Source organism: Cyanistes caeruleus, unplaced genomic scaffold (genome assembly GCF_971803275.1).
Source record: "Cyanistes caeruleus unplaced genomic scaffold, bCyaCae1.hap1.1 HAP1_SCAFFOLD_78, whole genome shotgun sequence".
Taxonomy (NCBI): Eukaryota; Metazoa; Chordata; class Aves; order Passeriformes; family Paridae; genus Cyanistes; species Cyanistes caeruleus.
Genome location: NW_028255889.1, coordinates 757,204 through 769,473, shown reverse-complemented (window position 1 = coordinate 769,473; position 12,270 = coordinate 757,204). Strand labels below are relative to the sequence as shown.

The 12,270-nt window shown below is 52.3% G+C and overlaps 1 long non-coding RNA gene across 1 annotated transcript; it reads right to left on the bottom strand.

The window, feature by feature from the left end:
- Positions 1–2,330: 2,330 nt before the first annotated feature.
- Positions 2,331–3,124, bottom strand: LOC147646800 (uncharacterized). Its single transcript, XR_015281790.1, has 2 exons — positions 2,721–3,124; positions 2,331–2,474 (listed from the first exon to the last, which is right to left on the bottom strand). It is a non-coding gene; the product is annotated as an uncharacterized LOC147646800 (long non-coding RNA).
- Positions 3,125–12,270: the final 9,146 nt, after the last annotated feature.

The following is a 12,270-nucleotide window of genomic DNA, read 5'->3' as shown; positions in this document are numbered from 1 at the left end:
AACTCTTCTTTCACAAAATAAAACTCATCTCTAAATTAACACATGTACTTATTAAAATAGACCAAGTTTAGAGTCTCCACAATCCTCTTCTTAATTCGAAACACCAACAATCTTAATTTTAATCTTTTAACTGGGTCCACTTCTGCTTCTGTAATAAGCACAGCTGCAAAACAACACAAGCACTCCTAGAGACGTGTGCACTCTCTTGGCAAATTCAAAAGAACAAGAAATCATGGCAGTTCTGAGCCTGATCTTCAGCTAAACACACTATCACAATAACTCCTTAGCAATCCTCAGAGAGATGATCAGCATTTCATATCGTGAAAAGAGACAAAATAATTTTCAGCAGCAGTAAAAAGATTTACAACAATCCACAGGATTTTGCTTTTAGGCTGGCACCAGGTTCTGCTGTTAAGAACCATGGGCTGTGCCCATCAGCACGGGACACAAACAACATTAGGGTTAACAGCTCTAACACTTATTGACAACCTGGTAAGTTTTCACCTCAAGAAGTGACTACTATGCAAATTACTGTAACTTGCCTTTAAAATTATAATCAACCACAGAATTCTACGATATTCACTAAAGTAAAGAAATTGGAAGGCATACTAAGAAATGGGTTTGTTTCTCTACAAAATAAATATTGCAGTCACTCAAGAAAAAACAGAGCTCACTTCTTTTCCATTTTCTCCCAGGATGCATACTCTTCCTGAAATCTCAAATTTTAAGCACTGACACAACTTATTGCTGTAGAAGACCACAGCACCATCATACACGGAATTCTCTCAGAACCCGATAAAAACAAAGGCTTGCAACTTGCAGCTCCCTTGGTTTGGAGCTGATACCATACGCCAGTACTGCTCCATATCTCGCTCACACATCTGGCTAAGAAAAAGCTCTCTGAGACAGTTTGACACCAGTCCTTACTCCCGAAATCACAGAACTTAATGTGCGGGGTCTCACAAGACCCCGGCATAGAAAACCTGGGTCCCAGAGGGACTCACCTGGCTCTCTCACCATTGGGCATGTTCCCGGCCTGTTGCACAGCTTCAGGAGGTTCCAGGAGTCACTGAGAGCTCCTCCGATCCCCCTGTGCCTGGAGCAGGGAACCCGAACCAGCATCTGTGGTTCAATCCAGCCTGCAGCCGCCTAAACACAGCTCTGGGGCTTGAGACCTCCAAATAAGTTTAAACAATCCAGGGGCACCAAGACTTAGAAGGCCCCTGCCCTTACTTTACTCAAAAGGGATGAACTGAACTCACCCCCTCAGGGCACCCTCCGTGCCCTGATCTTATCAGGGTCTGGCCGGACTCACCGCTGGCCGGAGCTCCAGGAGTTCTCTTGCACTCCTGAGGCTGACCCGCCCCTCCGTCCCAATAGCTCGGCAGGGAGTAGCTCTGGGAGCACCATCTCCCAGGAAAACCTCTCACCGCTGCTACAGTGGGGCAAAGAAAACTTCTAAAAAAAACCAAAAAAAACCAAAAAACAAACAACTTCAAACACTGAATCACATACCATCTCACCAAAGCGACCCCTCCCCCGCAAGCAGCTCTTGTTGCCCAGGGGGGAGGAAAGGCACGGAGGGACCATCGCCACTAAAGATAACCTTGGCTTTGCTCTGAGAGCAGAGCTGCTATCCCACTGAGAACAGATTTGATACAACACCCCCGCGGCTCCTGGGCTACAAGCCCCAGTTCTGGTTTGCCTCCCCTCCCGGGGCTCCAAGACAGGAGCTCGCAGGGAGGAAGCAAATCACTCCATGTGTCCCCACCATGATCCAGTCCCTGTGGAAGCATTGACGCGTGTTCACTCTTACTCCAGCACAGCACAGAAAACCTTTCCTCTTTAACAACACAATACAGTTGCTCACCCTCACTCCAGCACAGTACAGAAAACCTTTCCTCTTTAACAACACAATTCCAAAAAAAAAAAACCAAAAAAAAAACCCCACAAACTTCAATGCAACAATCACACCTATTTACGCATTCTCACATCTGTTCATTCAACTCCAGCCAGTCACAGCAAGACAATAAGGTGCACTTTACTTCCCTTGTTAATATCCGCCCATGGGCACTGTAATATGTCAAATATCCCAAGTTTCTTGGATTATTCCTCAATTTGGCAGTTTTAAGTCCAAATTTCTTGGATTTAATCCTCAACTTGACAAAGTTTTAGAGAATCCACATTTTACTCTGTTTTCCCAGTGGATTGTGCTAGGAAAACCTTGGGCTCCCTTTCCCGAGGGGCTCACCCCTCCCCTGAGACCCAGTCCCAGTAACCCCGGGGGTATCTTGCAACCCCCGCTTCCCGCTCCCCCAAAGATTACTTACAATCCGTCTTCTTCTTTGGGTCTTCGTGCACAAGAATTATGGAGCAAAAATACCGCGGTTTTATGGAGCCTTTTTCCCCTTTCCTTTGCTTTATTTCTCCCCTTCTTGTCCTCGGGTTTTTGACCTGCAGCCGCTTGGTCCACGCTGGGAGAAACAGAATGGGATCTGCTGAACTCAGCAGGGGCGCGCCTGTTTCCCCATTCTGCATCTCCGGTGGTCCTAGAGGTGAGGTGCTTATCCCGGAAAGAGCCCCCAAAAATTCTTAAAAACGAGATTCACTTAATAAATTATAAAAAGAATTTAATATAAACAAAAGACAATTAGGAGACAAAAGAAATAAAGCAAAGGGTTAAAACGGCCGGGTGCCCTGGTGGGTTACCAGGAACACACCTGGTATCTCAGGAGTGTCCTTTTTATCCCCTCTTTGCTGTGAGAGGTTAATGCATATTCAAGCATGTCCCCTCCCTGGTTCCACCTTCTTGGATCATGTTATTTTCTGCTGGTCAGCATTATTTTGGAGTTTGGTTTCTTTTTTGCTGCAGATGGTCACTTGTTGATAACAGCCTGGGCCCCTCATCCTTCCCCCGAGGGCAGCTGGTCTTCATATCTTCCGCTGATAACAGTTTGGGCTCTATTGTTCTCCTGATAACAACTTGGGCCCCACTGTCCTTGCCCTCTGGAGTTTCCTTGCCTTGTACCTAGGAAATTCTTTTAAACTTAAGACTTGTTAGCATAGCTAAAAAGTATTTAATATATAATATTCATCTGCGAAAGCCAATATCACAATACAAATTTATAACAGAGGGAACCTGTGAGCACAGTGAGAATCTCCCAGTGTGCAAGAGGGTCCCTGTGTGCCAGCTGAAGCTGGGGCCTCAGCCATCTCCTCTCTCAACAGGTTCCCCTCTGCAGCTTCACAGGAAAGGCCAAACACCTCAGTCAGGGACACCTGCACCACACATTTCACATCTCCATGCCCATACATGATGTCCCTGTCACAGCTGCGTTACCAGCTTGCTGCTGTGCAGATGCTGCCACCACCCAAAGCAAGGCCCTGTGTCCCTGAAGGGACCTGCCCTGCTCTGTGGCCTGGACTGAAGGTGGGTCCCTCCTGCCAGGGCAGGGCCTGACACAGCTCTTCTGTTCCAATAAAGAGATGGAGCTGTCACCCCAGTGTCTAGCTGGTACCACCAGCAAAGCCCACACAGCACCAGCCCTGGCTGAGCTCTATGTCCAGGAGCAGGCAGGGCTGACCACGGTGTGGGCAGGCAGGAGCCAGGCAGGGGCTGCTGTGACCAGCAGCAGGGCCCCGAGGGGCTGGGGGAGTCTGTGTTGAGTGTCCCTGGGCTGAGGGCACATTTCCTTCAGTGGCATCACCTGGGCCTGGACCTCCTCCAGTGCTATGCCCAGGAAAAGAGGGAACCATCAAGAGCATCTCCTGGGACAGAACATGACCAGCAATGTCAGCAGGCAAAACCAAGGTTTTGTTTAGCAATGACCCTTTGATGAAGTCAAAGATTTACAATCAGTCCAGTACAGATTGGAGTACAGATGGGAGTACACTTGCAGGAGGTACAGCCAAGGCCATGAGGTCACAGCAGTCTCTGGGGTGACAGCAGGCTGAGGTGACAGCAGGCTCTGAGGTCACAGAGGTCCCAGAGCCCCATGGTTGCACAGCACCACAAAAACCAATCAGTCAGTCCTTGACCACGACTGTTGTGGCAGCAGCGGCGGTGGCAGCAGCGGTGCTGACATTGGGACAGCGGTGTCAGGACAGTGGTGGCAGCAAGAGCTGCAGGACTGGCAGTGGGCAAGGCACCATGGCCTTTGCTCTGTGCCTCTTCCTCCTGCTCCTCCTGGCAGTGGCCCTACCTGACAGGGCTGCCCAGGCTGCTCCGTGGCAAGCACAGGGAGCAGGTGAGCCCAGGGCCTGGCTTCCCTTTCCTGAGACAGCACTTCCTTCTCCCTGGGAAGCATTGGGGATGGTTTTCCCCCAGGGCTTAAGGGAGGGTTTCCTCTGTGCGTGGGAGAGAGTCCCCAGAGCCCCTGGGCTGGTCCTGCTGCCCCACCAGGGATGTTGCATGGGGCCTGCAAAGAAGGTGGAGAGTGACCAGAGCCAGCCCAGAGCTCTCCAGGCCCCTCTGCAGCTTTGGCCATGTCCATTGACATCTGGCTCCCTTGGCCATCCCCCGACCCCCTTGCAGTGCCCAGTTTCCTAATGCAGAAGGGGGTCCCAGCACACCATGGAATGGTTCTGATCTGTGCTCCCTTCCAGATGAGGGTGGTAGGAAGGCTTCTCCAGCAGCTTGGCTGCATGAAGATTTTCTGCCTCTGGAGCCCCATGCAGGTATATTCTCACTGTCCCAACAAGAGATAATCATTGACCACCTGTCATGAACCAGGTGACAGAAGCTTCTGTGGCTGTTGAGTTACAGGTGTGTCTGCATCAAGGACATTTCAAGCTCCTTTTCTGGTTGCTGCACGCAAGCCCAGCTCCCATCACAGGGGTGAGTGGTGTGTCCTTGCAGATCCCACAGGCTGAGCCCTGGTTCTGTGGGATCCATTCATCTGAAATGGAAATACTTTTTGTTAAGGTTCTCCTAGAGGGAGGAATAAACCCACAGAAGACAAGACGCTTAGTGAACTGGATAGACGCTATGGTGGGTCCAAGTCCCTCAGCCTTCTCCTGAGACTCAGCAGCCAGGGGCTTTCTCTGCACATCAGGACACGCCGTTCCTGGCACAGTGGGAAGGGATCCATGGCAGCTTCACTGCCCCCTGCTGCTTTCATGGCCTGCAGGGCTGTTTCCCAGCCTGGCCTGGCTACAGCTTCTCCCCAGCCTCTGCAGGAAAGCATTTGGCATCAGCTGACAGGGAGCCCAAACTGCAGCACAGGCCATGCACAGCCAGAGATCCCTTGCAATTTCCCAGTCTTGGGGTAGATGTGGAATGGCAGCTCTTTGGAGGAGGGAGGGCCCTGTCTTGGCTCCGAAATTTTGATGGCTTCCTGAACCTTATTCATGACTTGGACAAGTATTGCCTTTTGAAGATGCCACCTTCCTGTTGGGGAACGGCCCCACCTGATCCAGCTGTGGCTCTTCTTTTCTCCAGAGATGAACCCAAAGGCTGTGCTGAAGGCAGCGTTTCCTGGACGAAGCAGTGGCTCATGGGCAGCCTCTGCTGCAGGAAGGGAGGCCATGCCAGGCACAGTCCCAGGAGGTAATTGCTGTGTCCCTGGGCCTGAGCCCTGCTGAGGCTTGAGCTGCCATCTCTGTTGCTTGGCTGTGTGAGCACAGTGCAGAGGAATTATCCTGAGCAGGCTCAGGGCACTCGGCTACTGAGCAGTTCTGCTGAGGTCCCTCCATGGGAGACACATCCCAAAACCTGGCAGCGGCTGTAAGGAATGTCCATGGTGGGGAAAGGGCTGAGGGGAGGGTAAAGCTCCAGTGTGCCCTGAGAGGGCCTGGCTCTGTCCCCTTGGGCTGGGGGAGCTGTCCCAGCTGAAGGACGGAGGGCAGGAGAGAGGGCAGGACGGAGGTAGGGATGTCTGTGGCACTGAATGCTGCAGTTTGGCCCAGGGCTTAATGGTTTCCTCTGTGGCAGGGAGAGCCCCTGGGCCCTGGGCTGGTGCCGCTGCCCCACCAGGGATATTGCACAGGGCCTGCAAAGAAGGTGGAGAGTGTCCAGAGCCAGCCCAGAGCTCTCCAGGCCCCTCTGCAGCTTTGGCCATGTCCACTGACATCTGGCTCCCTCGGCCATCCCCCGACCCCCTTGCAGTGCCCAGTTTCCTAAGGCAGAAGGGGGTCCCAGCACACCATGGAATGGTTCTGATCTGTGCTCCCTTCCACATGAGGGTGGTAGGAAGGCTCCTCCAGCAGCTTGGCTGCATGAAGATTTTAAGCCTCTGGAGCCCCATGCAGGTATGTTCTCACTGTCCCAACAAGAAATAATCATTGACAACCTGTCACAAACCAGGTGACAGAAGCTTCTGTGGCTGTTGAGTTACAGGTGTGTCTGCATCAAGGACATTTCAAGCTCCTTTTCTGGTTGCTGCCCGCAAGCCCAGCTCCCATCACAGGGGTGAGTGGTGTGTCCCTGCTGATCCCACAGGCTGAGCCCTGGTTCTATGGGATCCATACATCTGAAATGGAAATACTTTCTGTTAAGGTTCTCCGAGAGGGAGGAACAAACCTACAGAGGATAGTAAGTCGCTGGAGACATCCAAACACATGGATAAGATGTTGAGTGAACTGGAGAGACGCCATAGTGAGCCCATGTCCCTCAGCCTTCTCCTGTGACTCAGCAGCCGGGGGCTTTCTCTGCACATCTGGACATGCTATGGCTGGCACAGCAGGAAGGGATCCATGGCAGCCTCGCTGTCCCACTGCTGCTTTCATGGCCTACAGGGCTGTTTCCCAGCCTGGCCTGGCTGCAGCTTCTCCCCAGTCCCTGCAGGAAGGCATTTGGCATCAGCTGACAGGGAGCCCAAACTGCAGCACAGGCCATGCACAGCCAGAGATCCCTTGCAATTTCCCGGTCTTGGGCTAGATCAGGTGTAGGGACTGTTTGGAGGAGGGAGGGCCCTGGCCAGCCCCAATAACCTGGCCTTTCTCCTGATCCTTAACCATGACTTTAACAAATATTGCCACTTGAACATGCCACCTCCTCAACGGGGAATGGTTCCATCTGATCCAGCTGTGGCTTTTCCTTCCTCCAGAGATGAACCCAAAGGCTGTGCTGAAGGTGCCATTTCCCGGAGGAAGCAGTGGCTCATGGGCAGCCTCTGCTGCAGGAAGGGAGGCCATGCCAGGCACAGTCCCAGGAGGTAATTGCTGTGCCCCTGGGCCTGAGCCCTGCTGAGGCTTGAGCTGCCTTTCAGGGATTTTGCACAGAGCATGGAAAAGGTGTTGAGAATGTCCAGAGCCAGTCCAGAGCTTTCCTCAGGCCCCTCTGCAGCTTTGGCCATGTCCATTGACATGTGGCTCCCACGGCCTTCTCCGACACCCTTGCAATGCCCAGTTCCCTAAGGCAGAAGGGGATCCCAGCACACCATGGAATGGTTCTGATCTGTGCTTCCTTCTAGATTGGCATGGTGACATGGAGCATCTGGAAGTGCTGGTAAATGGCGGTTTGAAGACCTTGCCAGATGCTGGAGGCAAGTTCTCGATGTCCCTTTCCGCACAGAACAATCCGTGTCAAGGTGGCAAGAGCTCACTCATGTGCCATTTCCTTCAAGAGTCTGAAGGTTGACAGATTCTGGAAACCTTGCCCTGCTCCCTTCTGGAGCCCTGAGTGATCCCACAGCATTGCTGTCAGTGGGAGGAAGGAGCATTTAGCTGTCAATCTTCTTCCTGTGTGTAATGCCAGTGTCTCCTTCCGTGTGCTCTGTACAGCCACAGAGAAGAGCAGAGAGGGAAGGGCTGGGCTCAGGGCTGTGCCCTGGGGCTCTGCCTTGTGTGGCTCCTTTCTGGCCCCAGGGAACCTGAGATGCTCCTGCTCCAGCTGCCAAGCCCTGGCCCTGCTTGAGGCTCAGTTCAGAGCTGCTGGCAGCTCCAGGGAGTCCTTTCTCCCCTGACTGCTGTGCAAGGGGCTCCTTCCATCCCACTGTGGGCCCACTGCAGGCACGTGGTCCCCCTGCCCTTGCTACTGAGTTGAAAGCAGAGATGAGGAAGTGCCTTGGAGGGCAGCAGTCACCTGGGTGTACTCACTGCCACTCCAGCCTGAAGAAGAATCTTCAGCAGTGTCACGGGAGTTGTTCTGTCCTGACTTTCTTTGCAGATGAACCTGATGATGAAGATGATCCGGATTCCCAATCCATATCAGTTACTGAGCCTGATGATGAGGAAGATTATGAGGGTAGGTCAAGGCCTTTCCCCCTGGGAGAGCCTCCAGCTCAGAGCCCAAGGGTCAGCCACGGTGGCATCTCTGCAGGTGCCAGGACAGAGCCGTGCATGGTTGTGCCCTCACCCTGCGTGATCCTCTCACTGCTCCTGTGGCTCAGTGCTGCCTGTGCAGATCAGCAGACATGACTGAAGCTTCTGTGGCTGTTGAGTTATAGGTGTGTCTGCAGGGAGGACTTTCCCAGCTCCTGAGCTAAATTCTGCCAGCAAGCCCAGCTCCCATCACTGGGGTGTGTGGTGCCTCCCTGCTGATCCCACAGGCTGACCACTGGTTCTGTGGGATCCATTCCTGGGAAATGCAAATACTTTATATAATGGTCCCCTGAGAAAGAAGAACAAACCTATAGGAGATAGTAATGTAGCAATGGGGGAACTCAAATACCTGGACATAGTCCTGAATGATCTGGAGGGATGCCATGGTGGGTGCATGTCCCTCAGCCTCCTCCTGACACTCAGCAGCCAGGGGCTTTCTCTGCACATCTGGACACGCCGTGTGCCCGGCACAGCAGGAAGGAATCCATGGCAGCCTTGCTGCCCCACTGCTGCTTTCATGGCCTGCAGGGCTGTTTCCCAGCCTGGCCTGGCTGCAGCTTCTCCCCAGCCTCTGCAGGAAAGCATTTGGCATCAGGTGACAGGGAACCCAAACTGCACCATGGGGCACGCACACCTTGAGATCCCTTGAAAATTTCCAGTCTCAGGCTAGTTCAGGTTTAGGGTCTGTTTGGAAGAGGGGTGGCCCTGGAGCATTTCCAAAACCTTAGGCACTTTCCTGATCCTTATCCATGTCTTTGACAAGTATTGCCTGGAGAAGACCAGCACAGCACAGAGAAATTGTGCCATTCGAGCTCAGGGGGTTGAGCAGTCTTGTGCCAAGGGGTGGCAAGGTGCCTGCAGGCCCCAGCTCTGGGGGAAACAGAGGATGTCCTGGCTGTATCCAGCGTGCTGCCAGCTCAGCAGTGGAGCACAGCACAGGCTCACGCTGCCCATTGCTCCCACAGATGCAGCTGGCACCAGAGCACATGCTCAGAAGATCTGGGAGAGCATGAGAGGAGTTTTCTACCAGGGAACAGATGGTTTGATTAAGTTAATGGCCATTGTGGCTGGTGGAGCAGTTTTCCTGATGATGTGCTGTGCCGGAATCTGGTATTGCCAGAAGGGAAAACGGTGAGTGTTTTGCGATCTCGGCCTCAAACAGCTTCTTGAAAGGCTGCTCATAGTCAGGAAACATTCCCAGTGAGGCTGCTGTGCACTTGTGGATAGGCCTTGGTTGCCCAAATAACTCTGCTGAGAGTTCTGCTGCTGCCCAGGCCTTTCATTGGCCTCTTAATTGCTGGGCCTTGTCCTGGGGAGCCCGCTGGGGCTGCAGCCAGTGCTGGCTCCCACTGAGGCTGCCTGGCCAAGAGCAGCCCCAGGAGCAGCAGGCAGAGGCAAAGCAAGGTGGGCAGGAGAAAGAGCGGGGACGAGATTGCCCTTGAAAGGCAGAGGTGCTCTGGGGCCCGCTTCTGGTCAGGGACCCTGCCCAGAGCCATCCCCTGCTCGCTGGGGCCTTGAGGGGCAGCTGTCCAGCTGGGCCAAGCTGTGCCAGCAGCTCCAGCCGTGCTGGGGAGCCTTGGCCTCTCTGGGCCCTGCTGTGCAGGAGGGTCCCTGTGTGCCAGCTGCAGCTGGGGCCTCAGCCACCTCCTCTCTCCACAGGAGCACCTCTGCAGCTTCAGAAGAGCAGCCAAAGATTTTAGTCTCTGAGAAGCTGACCTGTTATCCTCGCTCTTCACATCTCTCCCCATCTGCTGTGCTGCAGCTGCATCCCCGTCTTGAGGGCATCCCAAGACCCACACCTCCCAAGCGAGACCCTCTGCCCCTGAGCCCCCTGGCCCTGTTCCCTGGCCAGGACTGAAATTGGGCAGCCCCTGTCCACCAGAGCAGGGGTTGGCCCATGGTTTTTGTTCAAATAAAGAGATGGAGCTGTCACCCCAGTGTCCGGCTGGTACCACCAGCAAAGCCCACATGGCACCAGCCTTGGCTGAGCTCCATGTCCAGGAGCAGGCAGGGCTGACCATGGTGTGGGCAGGCAGGAGCCAGGCAGGGGCTGCCGTGACCAGCAGTGGGGCCCCGAGGGGCTTGGGGAGCCCGTGCTGAGCGTCCCTGGGCTGTGAGGGCACATTTCCTTCAGTGGCATCACCTGGGCCTGCACCTCATGAGGCACACAGGGAAAATTTGGGCTCTCTCCTAAGGTGTGCAGGGATTCCCCATGAGGAGTGCAGTGGGGTTAAACTGAGAGGGTTTTTTACTCTTCTCAGCACAGCAAAGGGGACAGTCTTGGCTGAGGTTTTGCAGAGCTGGGAGGAACCCTCTTGTGAGCCCTTGGGCCCGGCCTGTGGGCACAGCGGGCAGGTGGAGCCCATCCCTTGAGGCCAGTCCGGGCTGCTCGGGCCAGACTGGGCCGGGTGAGCCGGGCCATTCTCTGGGGCACAGGAGGCACCCAGGGCTATAACTGGGGCTGTGGTTTTTCAGCTTGAAGGGAGGCTGGCTCTGTTGATTCAGAGGGCACAGCTTAGATCCCAGTTACCTTTGTAAACCTGCTGGGGAAGTGTTGAGGGCAGAGAGTTCCAACCCTTCTCACTGGGAAGCTGGGCTGATGCTGTGGGGTTTTTTAATTTTTTGCCCTCTAAATTTGTGTCCTGGTAGAGGATTAAGTTTGCTTGCTCTCAGTAAGCCCCTTTGCTTCTTGGTGCTGTTGTAAATGAAATTAAAATCAGACAACTAGATCTATTGAATTAACAGCAATTAAATAACAAGGGAAAAAATTATACAATTTAGTGAATTGAATACAAGGATGCAATATAATAAAATAATACTATTTAGTGGATTGAATAGATATTTGGTATAAAAGGAAAACAATTCAGTAAAAGAGTACAATTTAGTGAATATCTTCATATATATATATATATATATATGTGAATATAATTTGCTAGTAATTGAGTATGATTAAAGCATGAGCAAAACTGACTGGGGTATGGGCAGGGCTTCTCACCCTGCCTCACGTACCAAAACAAAGCAATTCAAACTAAACTTATATACTGTATGCTTATACATATTCATTCATGTTTCCCCTAAGTCTCCTCCTGTTTTTGATTCTTTAATTTTACATCACTATTCTTCATGGCGCAAGCCTCACTTGTTGCTAGGGGGTCTTCAGTCTCCTTTCGATGGTATTTTGGATGAAGGCTTACACTCATCCTCATTGTCCTCTGGATAACCTTACAGGTTTTGCATGGGTGCTAAGTGTTATGTAAATAAGCATTGTGTTCCACTAATTAGTCTTACACTTCATAATCTTCAGGCCTATGCCTAAAGTTGTTCCAACTTTATCCATCTCAAGGTTGATTTCTTCTTGGGACACCACTTACCTCAAAACTACATCCTGTACCTTAATTTCAACATGTAACATCTGCAAAGGGGTACATCTGCCTTGTATCACCAATTCCCTTGATTGCTTCTAATAATAATTTTCCAAATAGTTACAATTTAGTTAGCACAAATCATTTCCATTTATTACGCTCCCCAAATTCCACTCCCAACATCTCCCCCGCTTCCAGCTTAGGATAGTGCCCCGATGAAACCCCTCCCCAAATCCCACCCCCAAGACACCTCCCCATTGCTGGAAAATCCCCCAAATCTCACTCGAAAATTGGGAATCCTCCCTGAGACCCCTCCCCAAATTCAGGCCTCCCCAAAATGCCCCTCCTCACTGGGATTAGGACCTCTCCCCATCAATGGAAATTCCCCCAAAACACAAAAAATCCTCCCCAAATCCCCTTCCCAAAATCAGAACTCCACCAGGACCCCTGAATTTCCCCCCAAAACCACCAAATTTTCCCCCCCAAATCCCCAATTTTTTTCTCCAAATCCCAAATCCTCTCCCTAAAAACCCCAAAGTTCTCCCCAAAGCCCCAAACTTCCTCCCCAAACACCCAAATGTTAAAAAAAAATCCTTAAATTCTTGCCCTAAAACCCCAAATTTCCCCCCGAACCCCCAAATTTCTC